Here is a 14,372-nt window from a genome sequence, read left to right on the forward strand (position 1 = left end):
GTGCGTGATGGTGAATGAGTATTTTTGTCTCTAGACACCAACTGGGTGGGGACTCCAAACTCTGCTTCCCTACAGATGTGCAGCTTCTGGAGAGTGTCTCAAACCGCTCTCAAGTTGCACAGCTTTGTTTAAATTCTGAGGCTGGTAAATCAGTCTTGTGTCTTACTCATCTCAGTCTCAAGGAGAAAGTATTGAATTCACTCTTCTTGCTATTCACACATACCTACCACTGGCTGGTGTTTCAAATATCATGTGTAGCTGTGAAACAGAGTAAAAAGCCTTATTTTCAGAGTAAGAACAAAATCTGATACATTTCATATCATTTACCCCAATATTTAGTTGATCATAGAGCGAAAACAACAGAAAAGTCATGTGATGCTGAAAGAACAACCTGCCAAACTGTCTTTTCCATCAAGTGAATTTGTCAACAGGCTGGTAAAACGATGATAAAAAGAGAAAGCTAGTATGGGCAAATACCTCAGCAGTTTCAAAATTCATTTTTTTGATGTAAAAACTGCAAAGAATTTAAAGCTTTGCGTCCTCTCCAGCGCCTCGGGCACTGCCGCATTAAAAATAGACACGATTATATAGTGGAAATGTCGGCACTGACTCAACACTCTAAAAAATCCTCCAGTGAATAATTCCTCGCTTCAACCACAATTTTAAAACTCTACCATGAAGATGCAAACTTTTATATATTAAAAAACAACAAGCCAGAGACACCAACACCTGCTCATTTAACTCGGACGTCCACGTCATGATGTGGAAAACTGTCCTTTTTCTCAGAAACAAAAGCTGAAATCCTTTTATGACACATCTGGATGTGAAGCAAAGGGACTGTCCAGCTTTATATGAGCACATAATCAAAAAAGTCAGAATCTGTGAGAATAATAATGGAGTATTAGTTAACACGCTATGGGTATTAATGCTCAATGACATATGCTTCCATCTTAACAGTCTTTTTCTGAGAAAGTGCAATGCCAAATAACCTTATGCACACATTTCAAGAGCTGCCAAACACTCACAACAAATTATACAACTATAATATACTACATTATATGCCATCTTTGTATTATTACAGTTAAAAGTGCACATTCATAAATCCAAATGGGTGGAGAGTCAAAGTTAATAAATCAGATTTATTAGAAAAATTAACGGTTTAAAGGAAAAAATGATTCACAGAATATTTCTATCTTAATATAAATGAACAGTAGTGTGTGTTTATTGTTGGGATTTTACTATCACTGTATAAATAAACTGCATATTTTTGATGATATTACTGTTTCTTCAGTTGCAATTTTTGAATTTTGTGTGGCCTTGCATTTAAGTGATAAGTACAATAATAATCTTAGGAAGTATAATTAAACAATTAACTGGTTATATTTCCAGATTTTTACAGTCTGGTTGCAGCTTTGTGAAAGAAGGGGTATTTTTACTTTCACCCTTTTTAAGAAGCAGTTACTGCCAGTTATGCGTGCCACAAATTTAACCTCTTATTTGTGCAAGAAAATAGTGAAGTGGATGCTCAGTACGTGCCGTGATAGTGTTGTCAGGGAACTGATTTCCTCGAGGTTGCGAAACCGCTCAAGAATTCTCTGAAAGTCTTCTGAGGACACGGCCTCAGTGTTCCTGTTGTTTGCATCAAACCTTGACTGGAATGAAAGTGGGAAGATGAAAAATTGGTATTTGGTTTGTCTGAAAGATGAGAAGATCAACTGTGTGGATTTTGTGGTTTATGAGGATTTTGTGGGTTTAGCAACCTTGAATGAGTGTAAATTCTACCTACTAACCTGCAGTTTTGGGCGGACACCGGCCTCTTCACTCAGCTTTAAAGCATCATCTAAACTTTAGGTCAGAATGCTTGTTTCTTGTTAATTGCTTAGAGTTGTTTATCCCTCTGAGAGGGGTGAATAACAAGGTAATACTCGATTCGATTAAATGATAATCATACAGGGCCAGTCATGGGTTTAGGCTTCATTTGAGCACTGTGGGCTTCGTTAAGCAGAACTTCCCTTGTTTTACATGTGAAAGTATAACAAGCTGCTATTCTCTCTGATATCAGGCTGCTGTTGCATATTTTATTTGAGGAAGCAACCTCAATAAATGCAGATGTTCTACCTGTTCACAACAATGATGTGTATTTATAAACCTACTACCTTAAAGGACATTTCAGCATGATTTCAGTTCACATTAAGAGTTTTTTTTTAATGTTCTCATCGTGTTATGAATTTTAACTTTTAACTAAAAACAAGGAGGACAGGTAACATTATCATGAGATTATTTATCAAAATAGCAACCACACCTAAAAGTCAGAGAAAAACAGAGTCTCACAACTTGGCTGTCAGACTTTTGGAGAAAATGCTTCAAAAATAATTGGACCTCCTCCTTCTTTTTCCCCTTCTGGCTCCTCCATGGTTATCAACCTACCAGCGTCAGCATAACATCAGAGGAGATGCCGTGCTTTGTGTGCGCAATGTGTGTGAGTACGTGTGTCTGTGTGATACGTGGGGAACTAAATTTACCACAAAAAAGAGGGTGTGGGAACATAAACAGGTTCTAGATATATCCTCTCCTGGGAGCCAGGTTTATGTTGCCAGTTCACAACATCTCAAAGACAAAGTACCTACAATACAGTATTTGAGAAAGTATCGAAACGATTCCTCTCCCACAAGCAAGCATTTGGTGATAGTGGGGAGGAAGAACTCCCTTACAACAGGAAGAGCTCCCCAGTAGAATCGGGCTTAGGAAGAAAACTGGTTTGGAGATGAGATGAAAAAGAAGCGTTAGAAGAGGAGCACCCGCAATTACCAAACAGAAAAAAAACTGCATAAGAAATAACTGCATAAGAGCATATGTGCTTTACTATAATTACTACGATTCAGGAGGTTCATGCATAGACAGTATAAAAGATGGATGTAGTTTCCAGGTTTGAAACCTGCATTTTTTTTAACAGGGGTGCAGCATCAGCTGAAAAATGTCCAGTTTTATAGAAATTTATAGGGAAAGGGCTCTCAGCTGCCTCACTCTGTGACCTCAGTAAACACTTCACAGGTAAGTTTACAGCATCAGTCTTTAGTTTGAGGTCACTTAACCCTTGTGTGGTGTTCGTATTTTTGTTACTCAGCCAGTGTTCATGGGTCTGGTGGACCCGCTAGAGTTTTGGCTTTCCAAATTAACACTATCAAACAATTTTATGTTAAATTACTCAACAGATGTTTACTTCATCCCAATTACAAGACATATGAACAGCAAACATGGTTAATTTTTTCCCTTTACCTTTGTTAGATCACATTTATGAATTAATGTGCTTCTCGTTTTTCTTTTATATAAAATGTTATAAATAAATCAGTTATAATCAAGTGGAGTGAGTGGAAAGACACAACACATTTACACGTGAAAAAATAATTAATTGTTTAATTTTTCTTTTGAAAAAAACTGAACACGGGTCTCACAGACCCGAACACCATACAAGGGTTAAATAGTAAAAGATGAACTTCACAAAGTTCACTCCTCCCTAGTCTCATCCACTTTCAAAACATCAAGATGCTCAGCTTGAGGCTTCTTAACACGGTCTCACTAAGCAGTGGGTGGCATGAAGGTGCTTGCATCAATCTTTTAAGCTGTCTGTGGATCCATTAGATATTGTAGAGAAAACAAAACCATCAAATCTATTCAGCAGAGGTTGAGCTATCCTGACTTATATTCTCTGGACTGCTCACTAGTAACAGATGAAATCAGCAGGTTATTTTTAAAAACTGGACACGTTCCTCCAGACTTCCAGAGAACATTATAAAACTGTGCTAACAGGCTGAGTTTTTACCATCCTTGTTATTGTTAAGCCTGTATACTGGGTGTCAGCCTGGTGCTATATTTATTGGGAAAATAAACAAGTTTAAAAAGTTCAAAACCCCTGAAATCAAAATACTGTGCTTCTAAATACATTTGTGCTTTGGTATCAACACAGAGGCTTTTCATTCCCAGGACAAAAAATTCATTGTTTTCACACCCTAACTAAGTGGCTCTATTAATTAATTTAGCATTTAATTTACATTTCTTTTTGTCTGGCAGTTGCTGAATTTAAAGATGCTGAGTTCAAGCCTCTGCAAAGGACCTAGAAAACATCCTGTTGTTCTTTTTGTAGTAATCCAAGTTGTTAAAAACCCCTAAATCCCCCCAAAACAGAGAACAATAATGGTAATGGCCCCGTTTACTTCACAGACCTGCACTAAAACACACCCTCCATTAGCTTAACAAATGAAGGCAGCAAGGACCATTTCCATGTGAATCACATTCATGTGGAAAATAAAAAGTGGCACAATTGCTCAACAGGATGCAGTTACAGTACTGTGACCAATCAGATTTGATTCATGTTAGTCTGGCTGGTCAGGCTCCAGACACTAATTAGAAGCCATTTATGCAGATGTTAGGTGGTGTATCAGAGGAAAAAATGTAATTGTAAACTAACCTCTCCACAGACCTGCCAATTCAGCTTCACTAAAAGTGAATTTAAATGCGAGTGACTCACCTCGCCTGCTGTTTGAGGGAATAAATAATTTCCTTAGAAATGTATGATAATATTTCTAAAGTGTAAAAAAAAACCCCACCAGCTTTTTGCAGACTGAGATGTTTCAAGCTGACTTCGGGAGAAGGTCATCTGTCTAGGATAAAACTATTCAATTTATTTAATTGAAAAGGTCTGAATGCGGTTAAGCTCAAAGGTCACGATATGCAAACTGTACCACATATCGACTTAAATGTCTACAGTGAAAAGGTTTTACATTAAGCTTTCTCTAAAATGTGAAAAACGAATGAATAAAAGGAACAATAATGAGCTGAGTTAGATTAAAAGACTGATAGCATTGCATGGTAACAAAATCCAACAACCAGTGCGCGCACACACACACACACACACACACACACACACACACACACACACACACACACACACACACACACACACACACACACACATGTAAGTACTCTCCAATATGACAATGCCAGCTCTCAGAAAGGAGACTGTGTAACATGTTAATAAAAACTGAATGCAAATCTCCTAAACCCACATTTTATTCATAATAGAACATGGAAAACATGTCAAATGTTTAAACACAGTCATTTTACAATTTCATGAAAAATGTCGGATCATTTTGAAACTGATGACAGAATCAATGTTTGGGTCAGGACAGCAAAAGGCTGGAAAAGTAAGTGGTACTAAACAGAAACAGCTGACTGAACATTTTGCAACTAGCAGGTCAGTAACATGATCGGGTGTAAAAAGGTTATCTTAGTGAGGCGGAGTTTCTCAGAAGTAAAGATGGGCAGAGGTTCACCAATCTGCAAAAATCTACCGTTGCAGAATAATGTTCCTGAACGTAAACTTGCAAAGACTTTGAATATCTATCATTAACAGTGCATAATATCAACAAATGATTCAGAGAATCTGGAGAAACCATCATGAGAACCACATGTGAACATGTGAATACTGCCATGTTCACTGAATCAAAGCTTTTTTTAAAAAGTGGACTGAGACAAGGTGGAAAACTGTTCTGTGGTCAGATGGATCAACTATTAGCAAGCACATTGTCATCAGTGGGGAGGAAGAGCCTCCTTTCAACAGGAAGTGATCTCCAGCAGAAGCAGGCTCAGTTTAGGGCAGCTTGGTGGCCCTATCAAGAGTGAAAGGAGGGGAGCTCCTTAAAGTAACACCAAAAGCTACACATTTAAATCACACACTGATCCTGCTCATGTCATAATGTAGCTCAGTAGTGTGTATAGTCCCCATGATCCTGTATGCTAACATCTGGGCATGCTCCTGATGCAGGTGGATGCTGTTTTGAAGGATCTCCTCCCAAACCTGGATCAGTGAACTTCTGGACAGTCTGTGGTGCTATTTGGTTGCATCAGATGTATAGATACTGTTAAGGTTCAAAATTGAGGAAGGAGAGTACACACCACCCATGGTCCAGAGGATCTTGGTCCAACAATGATTTTAATGAACACACGTGTGGGAAGACACTCTGTACGCAGACAGCCAGTAGTCCTCGACTTAATCAAAGCATGAACAGATATTTTATAGCATCAGGGTTTGATTTACTGACGCCCCTTCATGCGTCACAGATACATTTTATACATAGATCAGACTTTTAACCCAGAAGATCATCTTCTATTTTCATGGCTAGCCCTTCCTGTCTACCTTTCAGTTCTTGTCTTGTTCCTCTTTCTTGCCGAGACAACAAGGAACGGTTCCTCTTTTACCGAGACACTTTTGCAGTTACAACCAGACATGAGTAATCTCTCCTCTAAATAAATTTAACTCTATGTGTGTGTGTGTCACGACCTCACATGCTCTTTGTGTCACCTCTTCACCTACTGTCTGTGTCTCGTCCTCAAATGCTCTTTCTCAATTCACCTGTTGCACTTCTGACCTTTTACCAGACCAGAAGCTCACTGAGACTATGTGTATGTCTTCTACTAAATAAATGTTTTAACCAAGAACCTCTACTAAAACCTTAATATAAAATGATCTGATATATAAGTGTTTTGTAAGCATGTATTGCAATTCCTTCTATGTTCTAGTTTTCCCTCAGCATGGATCATCTAGACACTCTCACTAGATGAAGCTTAAGACCTTTAAAGAACCTGAACATCAACTCAAATAAGCACAGATATGCAATATGTATAAAATAGTTATAACTGCACCTGGAATACAAAGTTAATTTAATACCTGTATGCATAAAACCTTAAAGCCTTCTTAAAGCTATCTGTTACATTGTTAAAGCCTCGTCTTAGCCTGCTGCTCAAAATAACTTCCTGCTTTCACTTCTGCATACAACTTCCTGTCAGCCTGCAACTCAGTCTTTCTGAAAGAGACACTGTTTAACCCCTGAATGCAATATAAACTCCAGATTATATTATTAATGCAATGGTAATGATGACAATTATTTAACAATAGCAGTAAAATAATTTCCCTGCTCCACACTCCCTCTCTCGACCTCTGGAACACCAGAGGTCGCAATACATTGTGTCCTCGCTCAGACCCTCTCTGGTGGTTTAGCAGGCCTCGAGATCTCCAGGATCCTCGCCCCTCCTGTGGTCGCTGAGATCTTCTGCAAAGGAAACAAAACACCTTTTCTTGCATCTCCCTAACTTATCCTTTTTGGGACTCTTTAATCAAAAGCATGATCCTAATTATGCTCTTAACTTATTGACTTGTATTTATGTATATTCTTCAACGTTCCTCATCACTTTAAAACTCTTTAAGCCCTGCTTTCACGTCCAGTTGCTCGCTCTATTTTCCCTTATCTGATCATCAACATCCTGTGCACAAATTGTCGCTGCTGCAAGTTCCTCTACTCTAAAAGATCCAAAAGAAAACAACCACTTTAATCAATTAAGTTTAAGCATATAAGCAATTACTCCTATATACATTTCATCATAGCTAAATGCTGCCTTGAAACAACTCCTATGTGTTAACACTAACTTCATTTTAAAACCTCACATTTCCTATGTTATAACCCGTTTTTGGTATAGGCTTTTTATTTCATTTGCTCCCTTTAATGTAACAATACCTTCTAATTCTAATTTATCAGACTTAACCAAAATATATGCTTTCCTTACTCTTTGGTCCTTCTTTAAGTTCAGTCAAAAAGCTAAATGAATTTAGGGCCTTTTGCCTGGAATCAATACTGTCATGTGTGTTTCTTAACTCTGTGTCTGTAAGCGTGCAATCCTTCAATAACTTCAATAACTCATATCAAAAATGCAATATGTATAAAAATCATTTCTATTTACAAGCTCTCCCCTTTATCCTAAAAATACCTCCTATGTAATATCTGTATGTGTAAGCCTACATTATAACCACTACTTCTAGAAATCAAAAAGAAATCAAAGCTGTTCTACTCCTTCAACCCTCACTAATTTTCCCTCTAAGACTTATTCACAGCTTTGAAAAACCGGCATTGTATCTTCTAAACAGGATTCAGTTCTGTCTTGGTCCTGGGCCATGTTGGCCCAGTATTCTTGGTTCCTTGTATTTTCGCTCCTTATTTAGGCCAGGTTTTCTGAGGTGTCCTGTTGTGGTGTTCCCTAAGTGTTTTTTTTTCCTTTGTGACTCTTACCCCCTTGTGCCCCTCTGTGTATTTATGAGCTCTCGTCTCTCTTTGTGTTTATTCCATGTTTTCCCCAGCCTGTTATGTCTGTGTTCTCCCCGTGCTCTCTCTCCTCCTGTCTGAACCTCTGTGTACTTCCTGTTTTACTTTGACAGTCTCTCGTCAGTATGCGTAATATTGTGTTCACTCCTGCCCTGTCTCGTTATGTTTATCAGTGTCACCTGTGTTTCCCACCTGTGTGTAATCTCCCTATGTTCTCTGGGTGTATTTCCCCGGACCTCCCTGCATCCTCGTTTCTGGTTTGTGTTATTAGCTTACCCAGTTTAGGTTTCCGGTTTCTTATTTTTTTCAGTTTCAGTTTTACCATATCCAAATGATCAAAAACCCAAAAGGTCCTGAAATGATCCTAAATTATTAAACAATTAAATTATTAAACCCTAAACCCCCCTTTATCTTGATACATTTCATGTGTCAAGATACTATACAAAACTTAAAAATGCTCAGTTTCCCCACTCATGATCCAATCTATGTCATAAAAATAAACTTAAAACAGAACAGTTATCAGTCATGTGTTTCTTCAATTAATGATAACTGAGTTACATCAAAAAATATTTCCCCTTTAGCATTTGGCATTCTCCCAACAATATACTATAATCCCATAATCTAACCCCAGTCAACAAATTTTCTCTGGTAAAAACAATTGTTTGTCCACATTAATTCATCCTCACTCACATGCAGTCACACATTCACTCACATGCAGTCACACCATGTTTTTGCTGATAGTGGAGCTTCCCGCACGATCAGATACTCCACCCTCAGCAAAATGAGCTCAGTCATTTTTTATTTTCCATAGGAAAATATTTCTTTATGCTTTTGGACTGGATTAACTCGCATAAAATCCTTTTTACAGGGACTTACGACCTGAATTGTCCCCAGGTAGCTTTCTCCTCAGCCAATTGAAATCTGGAAAGCCCCCTTATATTTGCTCCTCCCGATGATTTTCAGCGCCGTTATTCACTGTTGCAGGCCTGCTTAAAACAGAAATGGAAAAATAGAGCTGATTGTTAGCTCATAAAAACAAAACAAAATCACCTGACAGGTTTTCTTTAAGTGCACTGTTAAAAATAATGGGCCCAATTTTTTAGACATGTCCATGTTTCCTAAAACTCCCTCTATTAAAAACAAAAACAACAACCCAAACCTAACTGACAAAATCAACCCATCACCACAACAACCTCAACAACCTTAAACACACAAAAGTTTTGCCACCACATAATTTCACCTCCTCAATACACCGAAAGTCTCATTAAAACCACACAATTTGCAAACAAAAATCACCCCCTTATGCTCTGTAACATACTTCAATTCAGCATAAAACCCCCTTACAACAACATATAATCACTAAACTATAAATTCCCTACCCCAATCTGCACTTCTCGTCTCTGCTATGCTTCCTCTTCCTGAAAGTCACAGTCACACACATACAGGAAGTTCCTTCGTCACCACTCACTCCAACTAATTTGCATACTGAGGCATCTCTCAATGAGTTGCTGTAACAACAGAAACATATGTTTAAACACTCCCAACTCATTAAATCATTTTATTTCTTTCTACAGTGATCACTGGTTTTGATCACGCAGTACGAGAGAGCACTCCTAAGTCACTCTTTTAAAACTACTTTAATCACTTTTTGTTTACATAACTCACTCCCTTTGTCATATGGCTTCTTCTATTCCTCAATTACAAACTCAAATGTATTTTATTAAACATTCACACCATTGTATCATTCATACAAAATAGCAAGCTGTTCTTCATTGCATATGTTTGTGTTCTTAGCCAGGTTTAATCTGTATCTATGCATTAATCTCCATGAGCTTGTCTTGTCTTCATAAGGTTAATGCATTTTCTGCTTGTGTATGTGAATTTGCATATGTTGCTTTTGCAGTGTGTCAGACTCCTGCACAATTCTCCACTTAAGCCGTCAGTTTCTTTCCCAAATCTGCTAACCCAAATTCTAAGTTCCCACCTTATTAACCGTGTCCCTGCTCCTTAGCCAGAAGTTAGGGCCCACTTGTCATGTTTATGGAGACATGGCGCTGTGAACAATTCAACCAGAAACTTGCCTTGGCATGTCCAGTCAAGTTAACCTACAGGTTTCATCCGACCGCTGCACGTGGAAAATTGATCCAGATCTGTTTCGCCCCTATAGAAACACAACTGAGACATTTTCATTATTTTCATATGTACTTAAACTACCCGTTTCCCTTTCTCTGGTCAGAAATCCCAACTTATGTCATGTATATACGTGTAAGCAGGTCTTCATTGCTTTTCCTATGTATTTTGTTAATGTTCAGTAAGTGTAAGCTGCTTTCTTCATTGCCTCTATATGTTATAGTCAGGTTTAATTCATGCATCTTTTCCCTGATTTCTTAATTCAAAACTATCTCACTTCTGATTCTTTCCAGAAATAATTTCACATGTAACACTTTGTCTATGTGTGTTTTCTATTCTTGTTTACCTCTTTGTTTGTGACGGTGGACATCTCTAAACCATCATGAGTTCAAGCTTCACTTTCAGTCCAATTACACCCTGTATTCTCACAGTCGAACTCGTCCTGCTTCGCCTCTCACTGGTCACCGTCCTCTTCTCTCAGTGTCCTTTTGTTGTCTTGAATTCCAGCAAACACAGTCTGTTTCTTCTCTGTTTCTCTTCAGTATTTTCCTTTTGGATCAAGTCCCAGCCTGGCAAAATACCACATTCAGTGCCTTTAAACAGTCATGTCACACTGTTCTTACCAGCCTGCTGTCCACCGTGCATGGTTCATCACGTGGTTTCTTCTTTTCTGTTGATCCTCTCAGTCATCTCTTTCAAGATTACTCCAAGCATGGCAAATCTGACAATCAGTGTCCAGTGCTTTACCACCGTTCATTATCCCACTGTTCAACTGCCCAGCCTGTAATTTACAGTACATGTTTCCACCTCGTGGTTCCTTACATGCTGCTGCTGGTGTCGTCAGTGTGGTTTCAGTTGCACTGTCTTTTGGCTGCTGTTAATTCTTCTCAAGTCCACGATGTTCTGTCTGTCTTCATCAGGAGATTAACTGTCCTTTGAGCCTCTTCTCAGGATGGGGACAAGTGGGAGGTCAAGCTGTAAAATTTTAAGCCAAAATCTGGCCTGTTTTCTCCCAATCATGCTACTCTAGTGGTTTTGGCGCCGTACTCAAAATTCCAGGTTGAGAGAAGTCCACCTTTATTTATCTGTAATCTGTGTTGACACACTAAAACATACAATTAATATCCTTTTCATTTCTTTTCTCAAAACCTCCATTCGCTTTATCTGCCTAGAGTTTAACTCATCTGTTTCTCTCTCTGGGTGCTCACTCGTCACCTTATATGGGCATGCAAACTTCCTGTCACCCACACCATTTCCTGTTACACACACACAGCACGCAGCTGCTCTGCTGTTTCTCCAGGCTAATCAAACTTATTTTGTATTTACAATCTACAAACCCTCTGTAATTCTACTAACTTTTGATCTAAAATGTAGCATCATTCACACAATGATTTCATAATCCTCTCACACACACACCTTTTAAATAAACTAAACTCTTATAACATCACTCATGCATCTCTTAAGTTAAAAACACTTTCAAACTTTAAAACATCCTACTTTACATCACCAAAGAAATACCTCTCACACCTTTATTCATCATTCAAAACCTTCTAGTCACCGCATTCACACAAGAAATTGAAAAAATAAAACACACCAGCAACTATTGCTGGAGAGAAGTTACTACTGAAAGTAATATGTTAATCTTAAGTATACACAGTGCACTCAATATATTTATATATCTACATCCAACTTCAGTCAATTACTATACATCCCCTACGGCAACTCAAAACTTTATTTATAGTCCTCTAATAAACATAAATGGCATTTTAAACACACACTCAACAATGTTTGCAGCAGTATTTGTAAAACCAACGGTGGCTTAAACAGTTCACTGCTTACTCATTTGCATTTTCACTCACACACACACCGTCTAAAAATAGCTCCAGCATTGCCTCAGACTCCTTTCACACAGAGATCTCTTATTTTATATTACAAAGACATCTTATATTTACAACCACTGTCAGATCTGTCAGCTTTAGCGCCTACACAATTTAGACAAATTTAAAATAACCGCCCAGCGGATAAACTCCCTGAGTTTTTTGCGACCAATTAACCAGTATCAAGACTTTAACTGTTTCTGGCCTCATTTCTAAAATCCCTAACTCAATTTAAAAGCGTCAACCAACCCAAACTTTGCCTGAAGCTCTATTTTTGGCATTTCACAGCCAAGGCTTACCTCGAAGTGTTAAGTTAAAGTTACACGCCCGAAGTCCAACTTCTCCTGTCCAAAAAAAGCGCAGACTACCGTTCCAAACGGTAAGGAGACTCTAACTCCTAGCTATTTTGGAGGTTCCCAAGTTCTCCCCGGTTGCCAACCGTACTAACCCTATTCGCCGATAGGTCAGGGCCAAGCGTCCTTGGCCGGGAGGGAGCATTACCTCCGAGAACTGCGCTTCCTACCAGTCCAACTGGCGTTCTTGAGTAATTTATAATACTTTGAAACAACAGTCAACACCCGAAACAAGTGTATAACTGAGGCAGGTGCAACCTAGTGGTCAATGGAGACTCCAACTCACAAAATGACCGCTCAGGTCCACTCTTATGACCAAATTTGGACTCTAACCAACACAATAACCAATTCCCTACCAAACTACTTGAGACTCTAACTCAATTTCCTTGGGACTTCAACCCAGTATTTAAACTTTTCCTGGCAGACTCTAACTGCTTTAGCAGACTTTACTGCTTTCATTTCTTCTTAGCAGAACTCTAACTGCTTCAACTCATGAAATTTTCATCAAAATCAAAACAGACATCCACCAGTAACTTCAGTGAGTAGACTTAAATTTTATCATGTCCAATTTGGCACACTTTGGAAATAATTCAACAGGTAGTGCCTTACCTTTTGGATAAGCCGGCTTATGCCCACTCACTTCGACCACTGGAATTCATGTCTGCCCGTCAGACCACCTCAGAGACCACCAAATTTCTCCATCTAAACCTCCAATTCTCCCTCCTCAACCACCGGACGAAGCCCCCAAATGTTAAGGTTCAAAATTGAGGAAGGAGAGTACACACCACCCATGGTCCAGAGGATCTTGGTCCAACAATGATTTTAATGAACACACGTGTGGGAAGACACTCTGTACGCAGACAGCCAGTAGTCCTCGACTTAATCAAAGCATGAACAGATATTTTATAGCATCAGGGTTTGATTTACTGACGCCCCTTCATGCGTCACAGATACATTTTATACATAGATCAGACTTTTAACCCAGAAGATCATCTTCTATTTTCATGGCTAGCCCTTCCTGTCTACCTTTCAGTTCTTGTCTTGTTCCTCTTTCTTGCCGAGACAACAAGGAACGGTTCCTCTTTTACCGAGACACTTTTGCAGTTACAACCAGACATGAGTAATCTCTCCTCTAAATAAATTTAACTCTATGTGTGTGTGTGTCACGACCTCACATGCTCTTTGTGTCACCTCTTCACCTACTGTCTGTGTCTCGTCCTCAAATGCTCTTTCTCAATTCACCTGTTGCACTTCTGACCTTTTACCAGACCAGAAGCTCACTGAGACTATGTGTATGTCTTCTACTAAATAAATGTTTTAACCAAGAACCTCTACTAAAACCTTAATATAAAATGATCTGATATATAAGTGTTTTGTAAGCATGTATTGCAATTCCTTCTATGTTCTAGTTTTCCCTCAGCATGGATCATCTAGACACTCTCACTAGATGAAGCTTAAGACCTTTAAAGAACCTGAACATCAACTCAAATAAGCACAGATATGCAATATGTATAAAATAGTTATAACTGCACCTGGAATACAAAGTTAATTTAATACCTGTATGCATAAAACCTTAAAGCCTTCTTAAAGCTATCTGTTACATTGTTAAAGCCTCGTCTTAGCCTGCTGCTCAAAATAATTTCCTGCTTTCACTTCTGCATACAACTTCCTGTCAGCCTGCAACTCAGTCTTTCTGAAAGAGACACTGTTTAACCCCTGAATGCAATATAAACTCCAGATTATATTATTAATGCAATGGTAATGATGACAATTATTTAACAATAGCAGTAAAATAATTTCCCTGCTCCACAATACCTAACATCAGGTTCTCAACTGGATTTAGGTCTGGGGAAGGCAAGTCA

General features: G+C 38.6%; 1 protein-coding gene across 1 annotated transcript in view; it reads right to left on the reverse strand.

Annotated features, from left to right (window-relative positions):
* mppe1 (metallophosphoesterase 1) overlaps window positions 1–14,188 on the reverse strand; it is a 39,535-nt gene extending 25,347 nt beyond the window's left edge. The window contains exon 1 of the mRNA XM_085378217.1: window positions 12,457–14,188. The gene's annotated coding sequence lies outside the window, so the exon portion shown is untranslated. The remainder of the gene's footprint in view (window positions 1–12,456) is intronic.
* Between the last annotated feature and the right edge of the window lie 184 nt (window positions 14,189–14,372).

Source organism: Diplotaxodon limnothrissa, linkage group LG18, assembly GCF_057381915.1.
Source record: "Diplotaxodon limnothrissa isolate DT_005_m linkage group LG18, D_limnothrissa_male_GT1.1, whole genome shotgun sequence".
Taxonomy (NCBI): domain Eukaryota; kingdom Metazoa; phylum Chordata; class Actinopteri; order Cichliformes; family Cichlidae; genus Diplotaxodon; species Diplotaxodon limnothrissa.